Source organism: Antennarius striatus, chromosome 18 (genome assembly GCF_040054535.1).
Source record: "Antennarius striatus isolate MH-2024 chromosome 18, ASM4005453v1, whole genome shotgun sequence".
In the NCBI taxonomy this organism is placed as follows: Eukaryota; Metazoa; Chordata; class Actinopteri; order Lophiiformes; family Antennariidae; genus Antennarius; species Antennarius striatus.
Genome location: NC_090793.1, coordinates 10,151,214 through 10,164,832, shown reverse-complemented (window position 1 = coordinate 10,164,832; position 13,619 = coordinate 10,151,214).

Sequence of the window (13,619 nt, the reverse complement as noted above, 5' to 3'; positions counted from 1 at the left end):
GAAGGCCGTGGTTTTCATCCTTGTCCACATTACGCGACACCAGGGGTATCACAGTATTAAATACAGTAATATCTAATATTAGATCTAATGTAATCTAATTAATTAGAGACGTACGGTCATCTAAACATCCACTCACCGAGCCAAAGCAAAAATTAAATGTGGTTCTTTTAAGATGGAATGGCTGTCAGAGAACTTGTGTATTATGCAAATAGAAGAACAAGCTGTGAAACTAGGTGAGATTTTTTTCTTTTTGAGAAAGTTAAAAGCAAGAAGCAGACGGAGCAGTTAATGTGGACAAAGTGTACAACGAAGTGAAAAATACGGTAAAATTTAAGTGAGATTTGTGCATATTCTAATGACATTTTTAAAGATTTTTTTAAATTTATGGATATTAATCATTAAATGCCGTTACTACTGGAAAATTTGGGTAGTACAAATGCTAATAAAAAAGGAGTAATTAGATATCTTACAGACAAAGAGTTACAGGTATTTAAACTGTATCACAAGCAACAGCACATGTCATTGTGTAAAAATTTGAATGTTTCAATGTGAACAAAGTATTATGTCTGAAAGGTGTATATGTGTCATTTCTTCCAGAACAGGACCTAAGCCAGGCCACAAATGGACATATAAAATACTACAAATCTCATGAAGAGCAAGATTTTTGTCTTTTTCATTTCAAGTGGGCCAAATCACTTATATTAAAAGTAAACTAATGAAAATTGCTACTGAAGTCTGATTCTTTTAACAAGCCATGTAACTTGCTATGATCAAAAGTTTTGAACAAGTGTGATACTGTGTGAGGCCGCAGCATGCACAGCTGATGTTGCTCACAGTGATCCGAAGTGGACTCAGGAAGCTTTTGTGTTTGCCCAGACATATGAAAAATTAGAGGGAACATTGGTTATGATGGTATCTCTCTTTTAGCCACAAGGGAGGGGTTCTGCTGAGATGACATAAAGAGGAGAGATGAGGATGGTGATGGAGCAAGTTAAACCTTTGCTGAGCAAGAATCCACTAAACACTCTCTAGAGGGGTAGGCAAAGAAAATGCTTCGCTTATTTCTCAAAAGACCAATCACTTAGTTCAGATTTTCACGAGAAAAAAATGAAAAGCAGCTTTCAAGTTTCTACACAATGTCTGCCATATCAAAACAAAACCTGGAACACTCGAGTCCGAGCCCCGTTTCTTTTCCCTCACAGTGTTTGTATAGGGTCTTCAACATCTTGACAGCCACAGGATATGAGTGGGACATTGTTAGGCACTCCAAGTGCTACCTCAGTAGAACAACTTCCTCCTCCCCCACCAGTCTTCATGCCCACCCACCCACACACACATACACCCTATACACACATACATACATGTTCAAGAATAAATGACAACAATGCATAATTCTTCTACTTTCATAATGTTAGCTATCGAAGAACCAAACCTTTATTAGGAACTTAATTGTTTTTAGAATTCAATTCAGCATTTTTGGGGCACTACGTTATTTTCTACATCAAAATAAAATACATTTACATTTATTTCATGGCTAGTAAAATTGACTCAACGAAGTCAAGCTGTTTAAAGGAAATAAGATAATTTACGTTTGATTCAATTACAAAAATAAATGCATGTGTTTTATAATCGCATTCGATCTACTAATAATAATAATGATAATAATAACTTTGATATTTTTTAAAAGATGCATTTTTTTAATACTTTGTTAAGAAATAATAAATATCCTTTTTTACCTAGCACTTCTAGAAAACATATTACCAAACAGGTTTTAAAAAACAACAAAAAAAGAGGAAAGAATATATTGCAATGATGACAAATTGAAGTTAGGAAAAACAGATCAAATCTGCTTTAAATTCAGCTCGTCTTTATATTGTCTTTGAACAACTCCTCAAAATGTGGTCTGTTTTGTAAAATGTGTAATGTTAATACTGGCAAAAATAATATCATATACTGTATAAATAAGCATGCAAGGTGTAAATACACATCAGTCACATTTTACCTTTCTATTGACATTTTGAATTATAACCTAATTATCTTATAGAAGATCAAATCAAAGAGGAACTCAGAATTGTTGTAATGATTACCTACCTACTGGAATACACTAATCTCTCGTTTATCAGTGCTTCAAGATGCACGGCTACATTACATCGCAGATTTTTAGTAGGTACAGTGGTACATCTACTTACAAATGTCTCTACTTACAAAATTTTCTCAGCAGGAAAATATTACCTCTAGTTACGAAAGAAATTTTGACTTATGAAAGGTAAAAATACAGTATGGGCTGATACTTGCAGCTCCCACAGGTTCCTGAACACAACATTCTCATAGCTGCTCTGCCATTGGCTATTGCCGAATATCTTCCTGGCATCCCATTGGCTAAGAGGGACCTCTGTGTGGAGCTAGATCGGTGTTTATGCAGTGTGCTCTTCATTCGTCTCTCAACCCATGACGTGTTCTGATAGTTTTACGTAAATATATTAGCTTTTAGAGTATTCGCAATGGACCCCAAGAAAAAGACGAAGAAAAGAGTTTTTTGTCCATACAAACAAAGCAAGAGATAGTAGAAAAGCATGAAAAAGAGATGCATTTGGCTGACCTCTCCAAAGAATATGGCCGTAATGCATCTACAATCGCAACGTTATTAAAACAAAAGGAAGTTTAAGGAGTTTAAGGCATTGCATGGGTGGTTGGAGAAGTTCAAAAGGAGGACTGGAATTCACTCTGTTGTTCAGCATGGTGAGGCAGGAGCGCAAGAACCAAAGAGGGCAAAAAGCAATGAGGACAGCTGTTAAAAGGTAAATGACCATCATTTTTATTCTTTACTCTATACTTTGTTTTTTACGTTATGCACAACTCTCATTTATTATGTAATAATCTAATCGTAACATGTATTTGTAACATGTCTTGATGCATTTTTATGCTTTATAAAACATTTATGTCAGAATTTTTGGGGGCTTGGAACGGATTAGAGAATTTACATGGAAAACGTGTCTCTACTTAAGTAAATTTCTACCTACGTAATTTCTTCCAGAACCAATTAATTTCGTAAGTAAAGGTACCACTGTACTCGCATGATACTGTACGTGCATGCTATTGACTGACAGCATCCAGAAGGGAGCTGTGTCCCGAGACTCAGGGAACGCAGCGCACTACCGTCTTATTAAAGAAACACTTTTATTTAATACAATAGTGTTTTACACAGTCTATAAGAGCGTGGGAAACGTTAATAATAAAATAAATAGTTTATCACTATATCACAGAATTTCATTTTTCACAGGTGGTCCTGGAACAAATTAACCGTGAATAACAAGGGATTGCGGTAAATCACTTTTTATCATTAATGTATAAAACGGTGCTGTTGTATCAGAGACTTTTACCTGATGGTGTTTCCCTACTGCAGTAAATCTGCGGCCTCTACCAGTAAGAGCTTGAAGATCAGCCAAAACACCCCTGAATAGACATAGTAAATCTTTTTTGCTGACACTGCCAGCCACACAACACATAAAATGTCTCTGTCAAAATGGGCTCTTTGTGTGGTCAACTGAATATGGACTGAAGAATGAACCACAGCACTGTCACTCTTCCCGTTTCCCCCATCTAAAAGCACAGCGAACAGAAATGAAAACAGCCTCAAAAAATGCCAAACCAAGAGCTAACCAGCAATTTTAGCTTAAATATGGTCAGATATCAGCAATTCTCCTACAGTTTTGCCAACCCCCCATGTTCAAAACCCCACTGGATGTTGATTTTGCTTAACAATAACACAAATACATTTTAATCGCCGCTGTGGGCGTATTGCATTCCAACAAATACGTGGTGTTACAAAGCTCCACTCGTTAGCCCCAAGAGATATGAACTGTCATGACATGAAATTAAATCATTATATGTTCAGGACCTCGGTTTGACCCTTGCCTCTCAATTTCAGGCTTGTCTCATCCATTGTATCCTCCTCCCTTGTCTAAGCTCGTGGGAAACATTTCACACTACAATAGCAGCAGCAGTACGGGTTGCCATTCGGGTGACTTGTGCAATGTTTTTGTTGGCTATGGGAGTTGTTTTTAGGAATGGTACAGAGAACCAGCTAAGCTTTTCTTCCCCTCAGTATGGTCCCATCTTTGGAGAGAGAGTGGGATTCAGTTCATCAGTCACTGTTTACAGGGAAGAAGGAGTGGTTGGGATGGAAGAGCATGTCCAAGAGATGCACAATATGGATATGTGTTAATATTGTGTGCGTCTGTGCTGTAACATGTGAAAGTAATGCGAGTGCGTATTGTATGCATGTATGGGTGGATTTGCAGGAGTAGATAAAAAGTGTCAAATGTAGCAGGATAAGTGGTTGTTTGCATGGGCACAGGGTCAGGTAAGAGTTCATTTGTCTCGCTGCATCATGTTCATTCTGTCACACATCAGCATACAAGCTTGTATTATCAGAGTTACAGAGAGCAAGCCTCTTATTCAATCTGTTTGAACAAGAGGCTTGGCTTCATTTAGATCTCTCAGCAAAGACTCCTCAGCAAGAGCTAGAGCATGAAAGAGTACAGCGTGTACACACACGGAGGCCTGATGGATTATGTCTCTCTCAGCCACAGAGCCCTCTCAGCATGGCTAGCAGACTTAACAGAGACCCCGTGCAGGCCGAGGGGTGAACAAGGGGGAAGAGTAAATAAAAAACTGATGGAAAGGACCCACTGTGGGACTGCCTGACCAGCAGTAGGGCCCAACCTGGAGGTGATATGGATCCAAGGAGATGACCCAACAGCAGGGTCATCAGAGCATTAAAGGCTTCAGCGTTGCCATTTGATCACTGTTGAAACCACCAATGGAAAACACTGGACACAGCAAGCTGCTGTGTTTCCCCCTCATCTGGAAATCAATCTGTGTGTGGGCGGGAAATGGCTGTTTTCATTTCAAAGTCACGTTGTACTGTTACTGAAAAAAATGCGTCACAGGGGGAACTACATGAAACATACTGCAAAGATTGATCCCATCTTTATAGATGTACTTCAGGTTCTTGGACTGGAAAAGTGTTTTCATATATTATGCAATAAGAAATTGAGGCTCAAACTTGTTATAACTTGAGTATTATACTTTGGGATGATAGGAAAAATACTGTAAACACTGCACTGACATGTCTTTTTAGTTGACATGTTTGCTTACAAACTAAATTTACCTATTTACACACCAAACAGATATAGAACTGTTTGTTCCATCAGATTGATGGAATTCATTAGATCTTTCTGATTTCTACCAACTAAGGCAATATAGAGTATCACAACTGCAAATACCACTCTATGTTTATTGGCTGGTCGTTCACGTTTTTTTGGTTGCCAGTTGCCGCTAATAGATTTTCATAGAGTGGATTTGAAGCAGTTATAGTAGAAAACATGTGCCCGCTGCAGCCCAAATAAGCACTGAGAATAAAGCTTGTAGACCAAATTTTAATTTTAATTCAACGTAAAGCCAATATGTGGAAAAAATGAAAGAAATGTGTTTTACAAAGATCACCTTAATTTTAAGTCTGGTCAATACAATCACAATATTATGGAAAGTGCTTAAACAGTGGAACATGATAAGAAAGTGTAACATTAGTCACATAACTAGTGGCTAACATCAGCCTACTTAAGCTGCTGATGAGATCAATATGACAAAAAATATGGTGGGAAAGTCACTATGAATTTTTCTCAGCATTTTAAACTCAGGAGGAGAACGTTTTTCTTTTAAAAGTTAAAAAGCCCAACTTTTCCAGATCCTGTTGTGAACATTTGCCTCTCCCGAGAGTCAGCCCAGTTTCCAACATAATTTGTGTTCTTTCAACTAGGGGACTATGTGGCAAATATCATCCTTTTGCCACTCTGATCAGAATACGGCGGGTCTCAGCGTCACTATATCAGGATTCGTAAATTGGCGTGGTGGGGTATGTACTCTCCAACTGCCCTCTGGTTACACAATATGCTCTTATTAGGGGCAAACCTTAGTGGTGTTAACAACAAATCAGTCACAAAGCAAGTACCCACCGCTGGATGTGATGACACATAGACTACCATTACCTGAACATAAATGTGGTCTTGCTCCTCCCCCCTTCAAATCAGAGCAACCAGACATCAGGCCCTGAGAACGGGCTGGTCATCTCTCCGGACCTCCTTGGAGAGAGCAGGCTCCTCTTATATCGAGGCCAACTCTAGTGCTCTTACATGAAACAAAATGTGGAGCTGGGAATTTTACCTTTAACATAGCCTCTTATAACTCTAGGGCCTGTCTCCTCCCTTCTGAGCAGGACCCAATATTTTTAAATTATGTACAGGAAATTCTTGTTACAAAGTGCACTTGCTTACTCAATGTACAGGGAGACTGTTCGGAATATCTCCGTCCTGTAAGTGTTTCGACTAACAAACAGGATAACATGGCACCCAGAATTTCAGACCACTTCTGGCAGCCTACCACCCAAAGATGGCACCTTGTCCATGAATGCAACCTCTCTCACAGACTCCCACAAGAACTACGGTGCCGTCATTGTACAAGTAATCAATGGCACGCAGACCAAACAAACAAGCCGCAGCCCTCAAATCCTAGTTTACATCCACATGTACTGTGTCGCAATACTTATCAATAGTAGTGTTCTATACTGCAAGAAAGAGAAGTAGGCATGTCAAGAAGCCCTTTTTTTACCCACTACTTTATAACTCTGGTGGTCTCTATCTGACAGGAACTCAGGCACTATTTGTTATCTTTAGGCCAAATATGTCCATCTGGTTTTGGTTTGGCTCCTTGAGATTGCCCCTGGAGATGTGGATGAAGGAGACTTATGAATGAGGCGGGACAGTGGATGAGCAGTTCTTGGAGGCTTTTTTTCTCTTAAATTGAATTTCTCACCGTTCCAACTTGGGCCTCGGACCACGGATAGAATGAGAGCTAGTATCTTCAATGCTTAAAAAAGTGAGAAAGATTCTTGAAAAAAATCGGTATCACCTATTTTGCCAAATTACTTGAATGTTCTGAGTAGTAGCTATTACTATGGTTGTGATCAAGGAATGTATGAACTCTTTCTGAACCTGACATTAGACATTGTGTGTATTATCAAATGATGTATGAAAAACAAATAGACTAAACAAGATTTCTTTCTTTGATAGAATATTGAACCGATAGGATATTGAACTGATACCGACGCTGTAAACTATAAGCTATAAGCGTTCACTTGGTGTGCTTCTCAGTGCCTACATCCTTAACACTGAATCTAAGACATTTCTGATTCAAACCGTTGTTCTTTCTTCTGTTTACAGTGACTATCCCAGGAAACTATGGGTTTTTTTCCCTGATAAAAGTGAAATAAAGTGGTTAACGTAACAAAAAGTGCATTTTGGCACTTTTATATTCCTTTCTCAGTTCACTTACTGGAGTCCTGTAAATATTCTCCAGGCGGTTTTCCTTTTTTAGCTGCACATCTCTGTTCATGTCCAGTTTTCTAAGAAGACTTTCCACAAAAGGAGCTGGAGTCAATTTCAGGTTTTCATACCGACTGAAGACAGTTTCCCCCTGTCATCCATCTCTCTTGTCAGTGTCCACGGCAGCTGTGTAAATCAAAATGGAATGAGTATGAAAATAACCCAATACTGAGTTATTTTGTCTGCCCGTACAATTTCATGGTCTTAGCATTCTCAAACTGCAGCATGTAAAAGTGGCCAACACACTGGGTTTTTATGCTTTTTAGTATTGCAGTTTGCTTTTATGGTATTTCTGTACAATTAAATACATGGTTCTCATGGAACTCCCCATAAAGTCTGCATTTATCCCTGACTAACCATGTGGGTTCTGTAAAATAAGACCTTAATGTTGTATAAGGGATTGAGCAAGACTGACAGTTAAGACATACTATGTGGGAATGTTACTCAAAAGGTATCCTCAAGTCTCTTCTGTGCTTCCTCATTGTCGGTGTTATTTTTTCATCTTCTCAGCTCTTGCTCTTACCATCATTATGATGGTATACACTCCATGTATTTCTTCAGGTGAGTGAGCGGTGTCAAACACAAGAGCTCCATCAAATACCACTTCTTAGAGATCAGCTATGCTTTCATATCAACCAACACTGTCTTTGTGTGGATGACAAAGATGGTTGGAACTGTAAGATTCCCCTTTTTATTCAGTGACACAATTTAAATGAGTTAGACACTGAAAGTGGTATCATCAATATCAAAAGCTCAACAGTAGATAGTGAAAGTTAAAAATGTTTTCAATGGTATTCCCTCCTCTTTATTTATTATTACACCAATAATTATAATTATGTTGTAATTATTGTTTCCCAATCCTAGCTGAACTGTATGTTTCTGAAATGAACTGCGCACTCTAAAAAAAATAAAATACCCACTTCTTTAAAACATTGCTTTCATTTTAATGAAAGTGAACACACATGTTAAATACAAGCTAAATTTGCACTCAATGAAGAGGATCTTTGGCTAACATTGATCATCAAGTTGCATCAAGTTTAAAAAATCAAAAAAGTAATTCTAACAACATTTCATCATCACATCTTAGGCAACCTTAGATAGGTTGTACTTTATTTTCAGGTATTGGATCTTTAAAAAAGGCTTTGAGAAGATTTTTTTTTTTTTTAAAGAATTTATATTAAAATAGCAATGCAGTTAAATTGGGACTAATGCAGCATGACAAATACAAAGTACAACTGAATATTCTTTTTTAAATGTTCTCTGTGTTTAAACCTTTATGTGTGTTAATAAAACAAAAGAAGTGATCAAGGTATGCAACAGTATAAAATTTATACTAAGCTGGTAAGATATAAACTGTTTCGGAGAACTCCAAAAAGAAAAAGATTTCATTATCAAGGCCTGGACAAGATGGATGGATGGATGGATGGATGGATGGATGGATGGATGGACAGATGGATGGATGGATGGACCGACAGATGAATGGAGAGGGGGTGCAGACAGACAGGCAGAAAAAAACATACAATTTTCATCTAAGCACGAGAAGAACAAGAACAAGAACCAGAAGCAGAGAGCATAAAAATGCTGAATGCATAGTAAACTGTAAACCGATGGCCCATAATGGGCAAGGCACATCCATCATCAATAATATAATTTGACACAAACACCTAGGACCCCAACAATTTATTGTTGCCTTTTTCCGCCCCCTGTTCATCCACTGGTCCCTGAATTGGTTGATCTTGCCGTTTCATCACTCTCCTCTTGACAGAATCATTATATCTCAGTGTACCAGACTTCATAACTCCTCTTATTGTTTTTCATAGTTGATAAAGCAAAGGCTAGTGAAAGTAGTGGTAGTGGTGACCATATTGAATATTGAAATTTTTCTGTCATTTTACTGAACAACATACTGAAAAGGCATGTTTCTGAATGTGTGTGTGTGTGTGTGTGTGTGTGTGTGTGTGTGTGTGTGTGTGTGTGTGTGTGTGTGTGTGTGTGTGTGTGTGTGTGTGTGTGTGTGTGTGTGTGTGTGTCATACTATGATACTTGAGGTCATTTACATGTACAGGAGGGTTGGTTGGTCAAAGATGCCACAGCCAGAACTTTCCATCACTGTTGGACACAAAATCAGAATGACAGTTAAGCAGGGATTGCATCTTTTTTTTTTTTTCACCGTGCAATCCTGCACAAAATGTGAAGCTTGCTTCCCCCTTGTGGATGTTTCTGAGAGCATTATGAGGGGCAAACATGTAAAGGCATGGTACAGAATAAAAATAAAAGACAAGTAAATACATAACCACAGACTGACCTCAACTATCAGCTCCGGGCACACACAATGATCTTCAATTATCTATTACATACAACAACAACATGAATAAATTATTTACATTTGAGTTCCAGAGACCTCCTTATTTTCCTCTTTTTTTTCTAGATCTCTAATTTGGTGTATTTATGTTTGGTAACATTGAGCAATCTGTCTGCTTCATGATCAATGCTGGGAAGCGCTGTGTGAAGTCTACCATTGTGTGAAGGTGATGATGGATAAAATAAAATTTAAATATAAACAGTATAAAATTAAATAAAATCCATTCAACCACGTGCTGACCTCACCACCTCCCCCCCACTCCTCCGGAGCGAGTCATTGTACCCCCTGATGGCACGGGGCATGAAGGAGGACTTCAGCCTCAGCCTTCAGCCTGGAGGTGCTGTGTGACAGCAGTCTGCTGCTGAAGGTGCTTCTCTGCTGGGAGAAGGTGTTGTTCATGATAGCCTTAACTTTGGACATGGTCCTGCTCTCCAGAACTCTCCAGGCCAGCCTCCTCAGGAAGTACATCCTGCTCTGCCCCTTCTTGTACAAACAGTCCGAGTTGAGTGGCCAGTCCAGTTTGCTGTCTAGCTGCAGTCCCAGGTACTTATAGTTTCCTACACCCTCCACCTCACTGCCCTCAATGATCACTGGCTGTGGAGAGGGAGGTGCCCACTGGAAATCCAGTACCATCTCCTTCGTCTTGGAGACGTTGAGCTGGAGCTGGTTCTGTTGGCACCACTCCAGGGAGTCAGCCACCAATGCCCTGTACTCCCCCTCATCACCCTCCTGGATACATGCCACAATCGCAGTGTCGTTGGAGTACTTCTGCATGTGGCATGTATCCAAGTTGTGCTTGAAGTCCAATGTGTAGAAGGTGAAGAGAATGGGGGAGAGCACGGTCCCCTGTGGCGCCCCCGTGCTGCTGGTCACCATAGAAAACACACAGTACCCCATACGGACGTACTGGGGTGTGTCCGTTAGGTAGTCCGTGATCCAACTCACGAGGTAGGGGTCCACAGCCATGGAGGTCAGTCGATCCTGCAGGAGTCGGGTCTGGATGGTGTTGAAGGCGCTCGAAAAGTCAAAGAAGAGCACCCTGACGGCACAGCCCCCAGCGTCCAGGTAGGAGAGCACATGGTGGAGGAGGTACAAGACAGCATCGTCAACCCCAACCTTGCCCTGATAGGCCAAGTGGAGAGGGCCCATAACACCCTGCACCTGTGGACACATGAGGTCCAGGACCAGTCACTCTAGGGTCTTCATTACGTGGGAGGGTAGAGCAACCGGTCGGTGGTCGTTGAGCTCAGTGGGGCGTCCTTTCTTCGGTACAGGGACGATGCGGGAGGTCTTCCACAGTGACGGGACCCTCCCCAGCCGCAGACTGAGGTTGAACAATCGCTGCAGGGGGTCCCCCAGTTCTGAAGCACAGGTTCGGAGGAGTCTTGGGGAGACCTTATCCGGTCCAGCCGCCTTATAAGGACGGAGCCTCCACAGCGTTGTCGCCACCAGGTCTGCAGTGAGAGGTGGGAGCAGGAGGTCATGGTGAGGTTGGAAGTCCAGTGGTTGAGGTGGGGGCGTTGAGCTTCACAGTTCTGGGAGTGGGCTCGGGAAAAGTGGCAGGGGTGGAAGGAGAGGAAGCACAGGCGGAGGGAGCATCAGTGGAGCGGCCTGGGACGAGGAGCCGGGAGTGGTGGGGAAGCTGAACCGATTGAAAAAGTTGTTTAGTTCATTCGCTCGTTAACTATTCCCCTCCACAGTGCTGTGCCCTTTCCCTTGTCCGGTGATGGTTCTCATACCAATCCAGACCTCCCGCACCTGGTTGCACCCCAGCTGCTTCTACAGCTTCCTCCCGTAAGCCTCCTTGGCTTCCCTCAGGCAGAGTCTCACTTCCTGCTGGGCCTTCCTCATCTCCTCCTCATTCTTGCTCCTGAACGCCTGCTTCTTCCTGTTCAAGACAGTCTTGACTTTCTTTGTTACATCGAAAATCCAAGAGTACATCAAGGAGATGGCCCCAAAAGATGAACTTCTCAGTGAATGCCTCAGACAGCAGAAATCTGAGGAGGAGGGGGAGAAGGAGGAGGAGGAGGAGGAGGAGGGGGAGGAGGAGGAGACAACATGGAAAGACAAGCCCCTACATGGAATGTACCACCACCAGATAGAGGAAATGGCTGAATAAAGCTGGCCTGACAGAGCACAGAGGCACTGATCATGGCAGCACAAGAACAGGCCCTAAGTACAAGAGCAATAGAGGCCAATATCTACCACAGTAGATCTGACCTAAGGTGCAGGCTATGTAAAGAAGCCCCAGAGACAGTCCAGCATGTGGTAGCAGGGTGTAAGATGCTCACCGGCTCAGTATACATGGAGAGGCACTACTTACGTTCGTAAGTAGAGGTACCACTGTACCACCATGGGTGGTCGAGAACAACACGGCTAAGATCCTGTGGGACTTCAGCTTCCAGACTGACAAACAGCTGCTGGCTAACCAACAGGACATAGTGGTGGTGGACAAAGAGAAGAAGAGAGCAGTGGTGATAGATGTGGCGATTCCAGCTGACACCAACATCAGGAATAAGGAACATAAAAAGATTGAGAGGTATCAAGGGTTGAAAGAACAGCTGGAACATATGTGAAAGATCAAGGTTAATGTGGTCCCCATGGTAGTAGAAGCACTTGGGGCAGTGACCCCCAAACTGGAAGAGTGGCTCCAGCATATTCCTGGAACAACATCTGAAGCCTCAGTCCAGAAGAGTGCAGTCCTAGGAACAGCTAAGATACTGCGCAGAACCCTAAGACTCCCAGGCCTCTGGTAGAGGACCCGAGCTTGAGGATGACACACAGATACCCCTCTACTAGGGTGAGAGGCATATAAAAAATGTTTTTAAAGTTTCGAGTTTCGAGTGCTTCAGGCATGGAGAGCTTGCTGTATTTCCTGGGTGCCCCTTTATTCACCATGTTCCCCTTCTGTAGCTCGGCTAGCTGACTGACTTCTCTCCGTGTCGCCTTTATCTTGGCCTCTAACCGTCTCTTCCATGGAGGGTATTGTTTATTATGCCCTGTGTTGATCTTATATCCCAGCATCTCGAGGATTACTGTTGCTGTACTGTGGATCAGCTTGTTGGTCTCAGTTATGTTCCCTGTGGGGATGGTTCTTATTGCAGCATTCACATCTTCTAGCAGATCTTCTGAAGGTACTTGACAACTTAGCTTCGGTATTTGTCGGAGGCTCCAGGTTTCCAGTTGGGTCACGATCTTCCTTCGCAGGTCAGCAGCTCTTGTATTGAGGCTGTGAATGTCTTTTGGGGCTTGGTACCCAATCACGGATTGTGGGGAGGGTGATATCCCCCCACTGACCTGGCGTCCTGGCTCCCCTTTGCCGTAGCATTGTTGTAGTATTTCATCGATCTCTAGTTGTGACAGCAGTTTTTGGTTACGAATGTTGGAACACTGGGCTAACAGCTGTTTCTTTGTTAGCCTTGATTGTGGGTTTCAAAGCATCCATTGGTCCCACATCCGCCCCATATATCCCCTCTCTCTGGGATTACTTGTGTAGTAGCATTCCAACAACTCCGTATTCTCCGCCCTTGTCCATGTGTGTCTTGTTCCAGTAGCCCATTTGTCATCAGATTGCCCTGGTTCCCTAGCATCTGACGCGGACCTTGTTAACCCGGGCGACGTCCGAGCCGGTATGACTCCGTCATTATTGTGTTCACTCATATTTTTAAGGTAGGCTCGTATAGCATTAAGGGTCTTGCTTTAGGACCCTCACTGACCCTCACTTAACATTAGCTCCTTTCCCAATCTCATGACTAGTTAGCTTTCTTTCTCCAGTTAGCCTGTTAACATTCATCTACAGCTTCGCAATGCCCGTC